At 44.1% G+C, this 13,762-nt stretch overlaps 1 protein-coding gene across 1 annotated transcript in view; it reads right to left on the bottom strand.

The window, feature by feature from the left end:
- Positions 1-13,762, bottom strand: part of NDST4 (N-deacetylase and N-sulfotransferase 4) — a 170,464-nt gene that overhangs the window by 75,269 nt on the left and 81,433 nt on the right. The window lies entirely within an intron of this gene.

Raw genomic sequence — 13,762 nt, forward strand, 5'->3', positions numbered from 1 at the left:
GAAGGCTGTGTTCCTGTGATGGCTGTTGGTTTAAGGAAGTATTTAATGCGGGGTGTGGGGGAGGGAAGAGAGAAGGAGAGTGGTTTTTGGCAAGACACTGGAGGAAACCTCCCAAGATTTTATTGAAGGAGAAAGGGAGGGAGAGCCTGGGGGGGGGGGAAAAGCCTCTCTTATTGGCTGAACAGCCCCTTCCTGTCAGATGATGTTCATTCCAACACCCCCCTCCCCCCGGAATTATATTCTGTGAAGAGACTTATATTGGTGCTATGCACTCGCTCATGGAACCCTGGGTGGACACAAGCGCACCAAAGCCAATCCTTTGAAAAAATCCGGATAATCCTCCATTCACTTTCCATTGTCGTAGAGAACCCCCCTGGATACCCCTGAAATCACAGTAGGTGATGAAAATTGATCTTCCTGCTCCAAAAGCTATGAGCCATAATCAGGGAACAGATAAGGGTGATACAAAGGATGGGAAATGAGGTAAAGAAGATGAGAGTACTTTTGCAGCTGAAACTAAAATGTGAAACACAATACAATGTGTTTGCAGTACATATAGGCAGCCTTCCTCCTGTACTAGCTGGCTTGTTCTTTCTCATGACCTAAAATCTCATCAGGGATGACACATAGTAATAGCTATGCATTGCTAACGCAAGTGTGAGGATGAAGCGAAGAAACTGAACCTGAAGCAGTATGGTGGGAGAGGGTTGGGAATGGAAAAACTGAAATTATACATTTGCATGAACTACTCAGTAATCAGCCCTGGGCAAAAACAGGAAAAAAGCAAAGTGGGCCCTGTTACTTGGACTGCTGAATATGTGGGCATCTGTACAATTATATTTAACTTCTTTTTTAAAAGAGAAAATTCTGCCCAAAGTTGGAGACACAGCAGGTGGCATAAAGGCCAAGATAATAGGCATTGCAAATTGGTTATCCAGTATCTTCTGCCAGCATTCAGGGGGATTTGGTACCTATTTTGGAAGGTACTGATTTCTGCATTTTAAAAACAAAAGCATATGATTTAATTCTCCTTTGGACTGTAGCTAATATCAGGCATAAACATCAGACTGTAGCTAGTATCAGGCATAAACAGTAGGCCAAGGTACTACTGGTATATTTGTTTAGTTATTTAAAATAATTTTTAGGTTGCCTTTAAGAGTAGCCCTCTTAAGGAGGCATACAAGATAAAAACAACACAAAAATATCCAAATACCAAGGCAATAAGTAAATATCCAGTACAATATTATAAAAACACTATAAAAACATAACACCAATAAGGCTTGCAGCCCACCAATTATTTAAAAAAGCCAACAAAAATAAGTGAGTCTGGAGAAAAACCTGCAAAGAAGGTACCTGACAAACTCCTGATTGAAGACAATTGTAGAAGTGTGGGGCCACCACTGAAAAGACCCTCTCCCTTGTACTCGCCAGCCTAATCACCCTTGGCAGTGGGCAAGTGAGAAGGGCCTCTGTTGATAAACTCAGAGTGTGGGCAGGCTGGTATGGGAGAAGGCAGTCCTTCAGTCAACTTGGGCTGAAACCATTTAATGCTTTAAAGGTTAAAACCAGCACTTTAACTTGGGCTGGAAATGCGCTAGCAACCAATGCAGCTGGCACAGTACTGGTGTCATATGAGCAGACTGCCCAGCCCCCACTGATATCCAGGTGGCTGCATTCTGCACCACTTGAAGTTTCTGTACCATCTTTAAGGGCAAACCCATGTAGAGCACATTACAGTAGTCCAACCTGAATGTCACTAGAGCATGAATGACTGATGTAAGATCCTCCCTCTCAAGATAGGGTTGCAGTTGGTGTACCAGCCTAAGGGAGCAATCCTATACGGAAAGGCGGTCGCCTCCGAACTCAGAGGTGACTGCCTATCCAATGCATGGCAGGAGGATTGCGGAGGGGATCCTTCCCTCCACGTTCCAGCCACCCTGCATTCATGGCTAGGTGGCTGATTTCACGGGACATCAGAGCTGCGGTGGGGACGCCGGGTGATGCATAGGAAGTATCGTACTGGCACTTCTGCACTCCTCGTCCTGCCCCGCACCTGGGAACACCCCCTTTTGCCCCACTCCATGCTGCTCTTATGAGCCCAGAGCCCAGGGATGATCTGTGCCACCTACGAGGCTGCGGGGCAGGGGGCAGGGAGGTGGTTCTCTGGGAACCAACCTTGGAGAACAGTCTCTGAGGTCAGTTCCCAGAAACTGACCAATCCTATGGCCATCTAGCTGCTGTCTAGCGGCCATCAGATTGTACCCTAAGCTGGTAAAAAGTACTCCTGGCCACTGCCACCAATTGAGCTTCCCCATCTGCTCCTGGATTAGTGCCAAATCCAGGAGCAGATGAAAATTCCATATGATACTATGGAAGGCTTTTAAATCCATCTGGTAATATACATATGCCAGACACAAATGGCAGGAATTTGAAAGATTATCAGCATTGCTGATGTTGTCTGTCAGTATTATACAGTCATAGAAGATGTATGTAAAACACAAATGCTTATGTTGTATATTAAAAAGTGATGGTTACTTATTCAGTTTAATGGTTTTCTTGCCATTATTTCAAATAAGATTAACAAGATGCCAGTTCAGCATAACAAATTGCTGAACTTTTTCAAAGCCACTGTTGAAAAGTTTAATTCTGATGTTGCAAAAGGAAAATACATAACATTAGAACAACCCTTTTGGGTCAGAAAAATGGTCCAAGAGGTTGAGCACCTTAGGGAGCAATCCTATGCATGTTTAGACAGAGAAAATGGCTGGCTGGGGAATGCTGGGAGTTGTAGGACTTTTCTCTGACTAAATATGGATAGGATTGTGTCCTTAACAAGTGGTTATATACATGCTGTGTAGTAAATTACCATCTGGTAAATGGTCATTTGTATTCATCGTTTTTTAAACCATGAAGGCTACTTTAACTGACCATCTGCAAGCCAGATGTAGGGGTAAAATGGCTTAAAAGACAAAGGCTTAACTGAGCTGGGGACAACAGTGAGGGCAGACCTGGGAAAGTCAACACAATACAAAGTTACTATTGGATAATGGAGAGGGAATTTGAAAGCAGTAGTGATTTTCACATAGGCAGCGTTTTTATTTACACTCCATTTGGGAGATGTCATGCAGAGTTTAACTGGTTGTAATAGCAGTTTTGGAAGAACAGATAGTTCACTTTTTATATTTTGCACTGCTGATTCCTCAAAATTCTCTTAAGACACAACTATAAATCAAGGCATTACTTTGGGCTTTGAAAACCTATATTCTAAATCATCCAACCCAGTAATTTTCGAGTGCATGCTGGAGAGTGAATGTAAAAGGTATACTTGTTCATTGAACAGAATCACAACTTTTAAAACTCCTCTGGGTGCTGTCCCAGGCTCAGTCAATGTATTTGCCTAAAGATAATTGCCCAGTGACCTGTTTGCAAAGAAATCTATTGGATCAATAGTTTTGTAACTGCAGAACATGCTATCCTCCAGTGACGGATAATGGAATTTAGCCTTGACAATGTCTCAGCATATATTGCTCTGGGGGTCTCCATTCATGCCAAGTGTAATTCAGTCAGTTAAATTATCTACATAAATGCTCTCCTTCAAGAATAATGTATATCATCATCTGTGCACACAACTCTAGGTTTCCCTGATTGTACTTTTTTGAATAAATGTTGTATTGCTATTTCTCTGTATAACTATAATATTATTGAATATATGTCTCAAAAATGTCTATTGTATGTTTATCATATTACCATCCCCCAAGCTGAATGACTTCTAGATTTCAAGTGCAAGTCATTAGCATGCACCTCTCTCTCTCTCTTTCTCTCTCTCTCTCTCTGTCTGGGTGTCTCTACATTAAGCAACCCCCCCCCCCAAATCCACACCCTTTCTAGAGCTTCCTCCTTTCAGTTTCTTTGCGGGATTAGGAAGGGCTCCGTTACACGGCAGACATATCGTTTGAACTGAGGGAGTGCCTCCCTCCCTCCCTGGCATGTGTGCAAAGGAGCGGGTGTCTGTGTGTTCTTGTTTTCATAGCTGACTGAACTTATGCTGTACTCTTTTCTCACAGCCCCACCCCTGGAAACCTCTGACTTACTTCTGAGTAGATGTAAAATGTAAGATTGTGACGTAAGTCTGCAACCCTTGGCACACTTACGTGGGAGTAAGCCCCATTGAACTTAATGGGGTGCTCTGAATCAACAGAGGATGTTGCTTCTGAGTTTTGTGGGGTGGGGGATCAGATGTGTCTAGAGGCGTACGAAACCCCACTTACCTGGCTCTGCTGGGCTCCGCAGGGCGGGGGAGGCAATCTGGTCCTCCCGCCAGAAACCTCGATGGGGGGGGAGGCGATTCGGTCCTCCCCCCCCCGGAATCCTGCCCGGCTGGCTCTGTGTAGGGTTGGCGGAGAATTTCTCCCCGAAACTTCGGGGGGCCGAGCGCCAACGTGTTCGGCCCCCCGAACAAGTTTCGGGGACAAATTCTCCGCCCCCCCGCCCCCCCTGGGACGGGACTTACCTTTGCCGAATGTCCCTCCCGGCGGCGGGTCCGGCCGGTGGTTCGGCGGGTCTTCATCCGGGGCGGGAGCGGCAGCCGGTCTTTCGACTGGCTGCCGCCACCGCCATTCCAATAAAATAAAATAAAAAAAAACGCCCCCGTGATAGGCTACGTGACGATTTACGTAGCCTATCATGGCTAGATTTGCAAAGTCAGCCGTGATAGGCTACGTTAACCGTCACGTAGCCTATCACAGGGGCGTTTTTTTTTTTTAACTTTTTAGTTCGCGGCCGGGCGAGGCAAGGCGCCTCCTCCCCGGCCTGAATTTCGGCCGGGCGAGGCGGGAAGCCTCCCCCCTGGCCTGAATTTTGGCCGGGCGAGGTGGGAAGCCTCCCCCCCCGGCCTGAACTTCACAGGGGGAGCAGCGAAGCGCCTCCCCCCCACCGCGAAAAGCTTCGAGGACAGGTAAGTGGGTTTCGTGCACCCCTAGCTCTGTGTCCTTTGCCGTGATAGGCTATGTAGATACTTACATAGCCTATCACGGCAAAAGCAGGGATGCAAATGGCATAGCGGCCACCATTTGTATCCCTTCTTTAGCCGTGATAGGCTATGTAAATATATACATAGCCTATCATGGCCTAGCGTAGGGACGCAAATGGCATCCCCTACGCAAGATGCCATTTGCGGCCGAAGCAGCCCGGAAGACAACGTGGAGCCGCCGCTGCCGGAGCTGCCACCAAGTAGGCTCCGTCTCGGGGAGATTCTGTGGGGTGGCAGGGGGGATTGCCCTGTTCCACCTAGGGATGTCAGAGAATTCTGCCATGGATCTCAGTGAGGCCAAATGCCAGTGCATTCGGCCCCCCAAAATCTGTGGCAGAATGGCCTCCCACCCCCCCGCCCCCCCGCGGATCCCCGCCGGGACGAGACTTACCTGGGGCGGATCTTCCTGGCGGTGGCGGCTCCAGTGGCGGCTCCGGCAGCGGCGGCCGGTCTTCCGACCAGCTGCCGCCACCACCATTTCCAGGCTTGTGGAAAAAAAAAAAAGACGTGATAGGCTATGTAAAGATTTACGTAGCCTATCATGGCTAGGTTAAAAAAAGAAAGAAAAAAAAGACGTGATAGGCTACGTAAATCTTTACATAGCCTATCATGGTTGGGGGTGGGTTTTAAAAAAAAAACGCACGTGTACGCAAATGGCCATTTGCATTCTTTCTTTTTGGCCGTCTTAATCTACGTAAATATTTACGTAGACTATGATGGCGAAAATCAAGGGGAACGTAAATAGTGTAGCGGGCGCTATTTGCGTCCCTTTTTCATTCACCGTTTTAGCCTACGTAAATCTTTACGTAGGCTAAAACAGGGAATCAAAAGGGGACGCAAATGGCGCCCGCTACGCTATTTGCGTTCCCCTTGATTTTCGCCATCATAGTCTACGTAAATATTTACGTAGATTAAGACGGTAAAAAGAAGGAATGCAAATGGCGGTGGCTGCAGCCGCCGCCATTTGTGTATGCGTTTTTTTTTTACCCAGAGCCCCCCGCGGCCGGAAATCCGGCTGTGGACAGCTCTGTTCTGGCCGGGCCAGGCCTGCTGCTCCGCGGAGCTGCCGCAGAGCACAGCCGGCCGTTCGAGGATTTCAGGGGGAGGAACGAAGTGCCTCCCCCCCGGCCAGGATTCCGGGGGGAGGGATGGAACGCCTCCCCCCCACCATCAACATAATCCGTGAAAGGTAAGTCACTTTCGTACATCCCTAGTTAGGGATGTCAGAGAATTTCACCACGAATCTCGGGGAGGCCGAATGCCAGCGCATTCGGCCCCCCGAAATTGGTGGCGAAATGGTCTGCCCCCCCCCGACTTACCTTGGGCGAATCCTCCTGGTGGCGGCAGCTCTGGCAGCGGTTCGGCGGTGGTTCGGCAGCGGTTCGGTGGTGGCGATGGCGGCGGCCGGTCTTCTGACCAGCTGCCGCCGCCGCCATTTCCAGTAAAAACAACAACAACAACAACAAAACGTGATAGGCTACGTAAAGATTTACGTAGCCTATTACGGCTAGATTTTAAAAAAATACCGTGATAGGCTACGTAAATGTTTACGTAGCCTATCACGGCTGAGTAAAAACAAAAACAAAAAAACCCCACGCGTACGCAAATGGCGGCGCCCATGGGCGCCGTCATTTCCGTTCCTTATTTTGGCACGTCTAGTCTATGTAAACATTTACGTAGACTACGGCGAAAATAAGGGGAACGCAAATAGCGTAGCGTCTACGCTATTTGTGTTCCCCTTATTTTCGCCGTAGTCTACGTAAATGTTTACGTAGACTAGACGTGCCAAAATAAGGAACACAAATGGTGACACCCATGAGCACCGCCATTTGCGTACGTGCTTTTTTTTTTTTTTTTTTACTCAGCCGTGATAGGCTATGTAAACATTTACGTAGCCTATCACAGCTGACTGCAGGGACGCAAACGGCGGCAGCTACGGCCGCCGCCATTTGCGGGCCCGGACAGCCAGGATTCGGGGGTGGAGGGACAGAGCGCCTCCCTCCCCGGCCAGAATTTCGGGGGGAGGGACGGAGCACCTCCCCCCCACCGTGAATCAAATTTCGTTAAAGGTAAGTGACTTTCGTAAATCCCTAAAGTTTTATTCAACTGAATTTGCAAGGGAAAGAATGAGTGATCAGCACCCTAGCCCTTTTTAACGAACTGTGGACATTACCGTGTTAGTCTGCACACCATCATTTTCAGCCATATGACTGAATCGCTCTATGTTTGTCCAGCAAATAAAGATGTTGACAATATTTCTTTTGCTAATGTGGGGTTTGTCCACCACCATATAATTTAAAACTATATTTTAAATGGTAATTCCAGGGAATATATGAATGTTTATACTTGCTTGGTGGTTAGCCAAGCTCATTCTGTGCATAAGAGTGTCACTCTTACTCTTTTCTGTTTTGGGTTGCTGCATATTTTATTAGGCACCGTGTAGGCATACTTGAGAGATGGTAAAATTTTGTGACATTTCTTACTTCATCTCATTGCTGTTAAACTGTATTTATTTCAGATTGCTTAACGATTATGTAGAGCATACAGAAGGAACAGGGAAGTGGGACAAATTCATTCAGTTAGCATTTTAATGCAAACTTACCTGATTTTACACTTTTGAACAAATACATGAGTCAATACTAATTATCCTTCAGAACTCGCACTTCTCCAAATTTTGCAATAGAATTGTCCAATCAAAAATGTGTAAAAACACATGTATTAGGGAAGGTGCACAAAAAAAATGTACTCATGAAAATAGCATTAAAATGTATTATATGATGAAAATTGCTTGCAAAAATGCATATATGAGGCAAAACTGTGAACTTAAATCGAATTTGGGACAAACCAAATTTAAGACTGGAAAAACTGGAAGTGGTCTGGAAAGAAACTAAAATTGACAGATTCACTGATCCCTAAGAAGGACTCTGTGTTAGGAATGTATAAGAGGTGGTAGAATTCTTGACTGTTCCATTTCAGATTGCAGATGGCCAGTGATATTTTTTAATGCCATATTATGTAAAAAACACAATCCAACACAGAACCAAAGCAAGGACTACTCCCATGGCATAGGGGCTTCTCAGCATGGCTCTTATGTTGCCATAGATTTCCCACATTATCCAAAAGGAACCTTGCTATGGTGGCCTTTGTGCCTCTATGCAGTAAGGGTACATTACAATGTGTACATGGCAAATATTACAAATGTAAAGTAAAATGCATAATATGTAGACATGTTCTCAGACACTCTTTGGTGATATTTAAGCAGGGGCTAGACATCTGTCGGGGATACTGTGGTTGCAATATTCCTGCACTGAGCAGTGGGATGGACTAGATGACCTCCAAGTTCCATTCCAACTCTAACATTCTGATTTTATTACTCTTGTAACATGCAACATACAAAAACATGTTTATGTTCATTCAGCTTGTAGAAACATCTGAGAGAACATGTGTACACTGGGGAATGGGCTTCTTGCCATACTCTTGTTCTCCCATATGTATTCATTCCATGCACAATATTGTCATGAAGAGGGCTACAGAGAATAACATAAGAGCAACACCAGAGCAAACTACGGGCACAATCCTATTGAGATAGACATCAGCCTCCAAACTCGAAGGCTGATACCTATCCAATGCAGGTCAGGCGGAGCACGGAGGGGATCCTCTCTTCTGTGCTCTGCCTGCCCTGCATTCTTGGCCAGGTGCACGATTTTGTGCATCTAGCTGGGACCGCAGAGAGAGGCAGGAACGGGCCTGGAGACCCCATAGGAAGCAATGTAAAGGGACTTCCATGGTCTCCTCGCCTCCCTGGGAACGCCCCCTTTTTGCCCTCTCTGCACTCCGTTTTACGAGCATGGAAAGGCAGCTGCCGGAGTTCTCCCCATGCAGGCTCCAAGGGGCAGGGAGCACTGTTTCCTGTCTCTGAAGTTGAACTTAGAGCACTGTTTACAAGCTTGGATCCAGTAAACTGAAAAATCCTATGTCCCTCTAGACAGTGTCTAGCGGCTATAGGATTGCTCTTCCCACCTAATAAGACATCAGTAGCTAATTTCCCAACTCTGGGGGCCTGTGTGTCAAATAATTGCCAATACAGTAGAGGGGGCAAACATTTTTATGTAATATATGTTTTAGTGAACACATACACATGTATGAAAGCATTTTCTGAAATAACTTGAAGTTTCTTGAACTTGCAGTTCTATTATGTTACCTAATTCTGTGTATCAAACTTCCAGGAAATTCTAGTTGTGTATCTCTCCCCACCCCACCCTCGCTCACATTTTGTATACTGGGCTTCTTGGCATCATGGGGTTCAAATGTCTTTAAAGCAGGGTGTGGGGAATGTGTGGCCCTACTGTTGGCCAATTCCCATTGGCCCTTGCCAGGTCAGCCAATGGTGAGGGATGATGGCAGTTGCGGAGGGCCACACATTCTCCACACCCTGCTTTAAAGGATGGTATCAAAAATAATGGGATGAAAAGGTTGCTTGTTAAATTGAGGTCACTTATTTGGAAACATGTAAGAGCACAACATTGCTACGTATAACAAATTGAAGAACAATCCACCATAGAGAGATGCCAAAAGATGGACAAGAGATTATTTTGCAAGGAATGGCTGGAATGCATTACATACAGAACATACAGAAGTTACTGAAGATATGACATAGCAAGCACCATGCTGCTGTAAATGCTGTCAGGTAAGGATACTTTAGAACAGTGGTAGCCAGAAGGTAAATCTCCAGATGTTTTGGGACTTCAGCTCCCAGAAGCCCCTGCCAGCCTGGCCAATGGCCAGGTATGCTGGGAATTCAAAGTCCAAAACAATCTGGAGATCTACTTTCTGGCTACTTCCGATCTAGAAGTAGAAGTGTGAGTATTATGTTGCTTGACTTCCAAAGAGGCTGCCCTTTTAGGATTCATCTAGAGTGCTGCCTCTCTTCCCCACTGTGAACGCTTACACAGGAAGAAGCACTGCAAGGCCCAAGGGTCAGTCTGAAAGTACATGCTACAGGCTCAGACATACTACTGATGCTAAGGCAGTCTGGGTCTGGTCAGTGTGGCCTTAAGCTCCTGGGAGGAAAAGCAAAGTTATAAGTGAATAAAATAAACTTGCTATTTAAGAGCATGCTGTTTGAAAATTTCTGTGTTTGTATGCATGGCAGTGCACTGCTTGAACTGGTGCATCAATTGATGGCTTCAGTATGTCACTACATAAAATAAGTGAAAACAATCTAGTTTCATAGTTCAAAACTTCATAAATTTTAGCAAGCCGTAGTTCAGGGAAATCATAAGCAGCTTAAGCAGGAAGTGGAGGTACATGAGAAAGGATTAAAGTGAAGCAAAGGCATGGTGAAGAAAAGAAAATTTTCTAATCATAGTGTAGAGACAAAGATAAGCAAGTTTGGAGACAGAAATATTTTCTAAATAATAAAACCACACTTAAGAAAGATCAGTTCCTTTCACACTGAATATTATACATAACAATTCTTCAAGAAAAGTGCTCCATATATTGAAAATGACTCAGAATCTCTTTGAAGTCAAGACATACTTTACTCCTGAGATCCAGAAGCCATCATTTTAATACATAGGTATCGAAAACTACTCCAATACCCATATTTAGGATATTTTAAAAAGCCTCAATGACCCACTTTTTTTCAGGAGCTAAATTGTTATCTATCCCACTGGCATTTCCTGCACTTAAAAATAAAGCCACTTGATGCTGTTAGTCTGGACTTCAGGAAATTGGACCATCCTGTGGGACATATGACACAATTCTGAAGTGCACAGAAAATAGTCCAGAAAGGAACAGAACAGCAATAACAAATGCAGCACTGGTATCTATATAGGTATCTCTTTAGACGTGGAGCAGTATATAAATAATATAAATAAATAAGTTAAAAAGGTATATGAGAAACAGCCAACACAAGAAGTCAGGGTCTAGAAAAATATTGATCAAAGGTTCAAATTATTCATGGTCTTTAAATCTATAATTACTAACAGGAAAAAGCATGCGCAATTCTGTTGGATTATGTGGGCTTTAGGGATCATTTAGTGTGGCCATTATGTTTTAATGTAGCACAGACATTTTGGTGGCAAACCCCAACTCTTTTGCATGATATCAGGTCATAACTGTGCTGCAATGGATGGAATCTTTATAATCCAAAAATATGTGGAGTATGGCAAAAATGAAATAGGGACTGATGAATTAAGGGATATTAAGAAGGCAGGTAAATAATGGAATGAAGAAACAGTGAGCTCATGCACAAGCTTCAGGGTTGGATGTGGAAGCACATGAGTTACTTGATAGATTAGCAAATGAGAATTCATGTAGAACTGTTACTGAATACATTTGCTTAGTGACCTACATTTCTGATTAGTGGGACATTTCAAGGTATTTTAGAAAACCAAGTGTATATCTAGCAGTAATATGAATGGCAAGAAAACTAAGCAGTCATAAAATGCTATGGCATGACTCAAAGCATGAGGGAACAAGGGCAGAAGTAAACTTATCATCATGGAGGTGTGGTTGCTGATCAGATTCATACACCTTCAAACCATGCCTACTGCACTTTAAGAAAACAAATTAACCAACAATGAGAAATGGGACTGCATAGAGATGGGATATCCGAGTCACTGAGAGGGAAATACAGCTGCAGGTAGACATAAAGGAGATGGAAAACCAGTGCAGCTTGAAATGAACTTTTTATTTGTTAATTGCTATAGAGTAGAAGAGACATACAGATGACCCCCAAAATGTGACTCATCTCCTACACCTGCAATCCCTAACGTGGTGCCCATGGGCACCAATGCACTCATAGACACTTTTATTTGCATCTGTCAGTCATTCAGTCCCTCCTGATTTTTTTTTTAGTTCTTCAGATTTGTAATGAATTATTTTTAGCTGGGAGCCTGGCATGTTGCAAAGCAAAGTGCTGCACTCCATCACTATCTTTATTTGGGTTCAAATGATTTTGTGCTTTAGAGCTCATATCCTATATCTGCCTTATACTTAGGTTCTTGGGCAAGTTACTTTTCTTTTAGCCTCACCATTTGCCTTCTGGGAAATGAGTGTTTTGTGGCAGCCACTTTATGAATAAGCAAGCTCTCCCCAAGGCAGCCATTTTGTGAGCATGCCCACAACTCTCTCAGAATTCCAAATATGCCCACTGACCCAAAATGTTTGGGGGCCAACTGTCCTACAGAGATAGAACAATATAAATTGGCCTTTAGATTGTTGGCTCAATTAGCTTAGTTAGTAAACCCCCCAAAGTGGGGTTGGACTTGATGGTCTTATAGGCCCCTTCCAACCCTTCTATTCTATTCCATTCCATTCCATTCTATGAAATGAAATGAAGCAGGTACTATGTTACTGCAATTGTTAGAAGGCTTGAAGTGTATTGGCAACCAATATTTGGCACATGTTTGCATGCTGCCAAGGAGGGCTTTATTTTTAGTGGGATGTTGAAGGAACTTGTAGACAAATGAGTTTGTAGATAACAGTATTAAAACTTGCTTAGTGTTCATTTCATGGGGCAATCGTGCAAGTTTTTCTCTCAAGTTATTCTCTCAGCTGGCATTTGTCTTACTGCCATTCTGAAGTGAGACTTTATTAACTCATTGTGTTCCAGAGAAACTATGTGAATAGTATATTCATGTGGGATAGCTGCTAAGTGGCAGTGAAGAAAGGCAGGAGAAAACTTAGCCTGATGGTAGGGTGCCTACAGCCCTTGCTGTTTTCCATCTGTCCTGGCAACCTGCCCCTAAGCATTAGTAAGTGGACCTATTCATAAACAATTTCATAGCATGATAGCAGGCTGCAACATATTCAGTTTATTTTTTTGTTTTGCTTTGTTATCCACAATGGATGAATACATGGATATATTTTCTGTTACATGGGCTATTATGTTAGGAATCCTTTGGATGGATTCCACAGCAGGCCTACATTATTTTGAGGCTTCCTCCAGCCTTGCAGTTCCTCGCAGCATTTCTACTAGGATGGATTTCCACCAATGCAAAATTCTATGTATCTGGTCCTTATTCAATTTAGGATGAAAGACTGGCCATTTCCGGCAGAGTAGGAGAAACTCACACTCAGATTAGGACTATTTCAGAACTATTTGATTAGCAGCAACAGATCCAGGCATATTATCATTGGAAATGGAGAGAAAATCCCACAAAACAATTTACAGTACTGGTTCTCTGCTGTGTTAATGGGAGGAACTGAAAAAAAAAAGACATTGGTGTCGCATAGAGGCTAAGCAATTGAGCTGCAAATTAGGAAGTGCCTGGTTTGAATGTTTTGCCATGAACTCACAGAATGGTTTAGCCACAGTCCCCCCCACCCCCCACCAGCCCTCCACCTCCACCCTATGTGTGCAATATGGGGTTACTAATACTGACAATCTTAAAGGAGGGTTCTAGGAATTACAACAAAATAGTGCCTGTAAAATACGTTGAATTCTGTGCAGTATAAATACTACATCATCGTTGTTGTCGTAATAATTGTTATATTTTGAGAAATGCTCAGTGTTTCAGCTTGCATCTTTTCTTCAAGGATATAGCTCCTCATTTACCAGTTATAAAAGGCAATGTTGGCTGGTGTATAGAGATTATTCTGAGTGCAGCTGTTCCTTATAAAGTAGTTAATATTAATCTCAGATCAAACGTATTTTATCTGTGCTTTGGATAGAAACAACAAAATGCTGCTTCCCACCCTACTCCTTATTTTACCCTCACATCATAT

This window comes from Heloderma suspectum, chromosome 5 (genome assembly GCF_057233095.1).
Source record: "Heloderma suspectum isolate Gila_16-S chromosome 5, 16-S_ref, whole genome shotgun sequence".
In the NCBI taxonomy this organism is placed as follows: Eukaryota; Metazoa; Chordata; class Lepidosauria; order Squamata; family Helodermatidae; genus Heloderma; species Heloderma suspectum.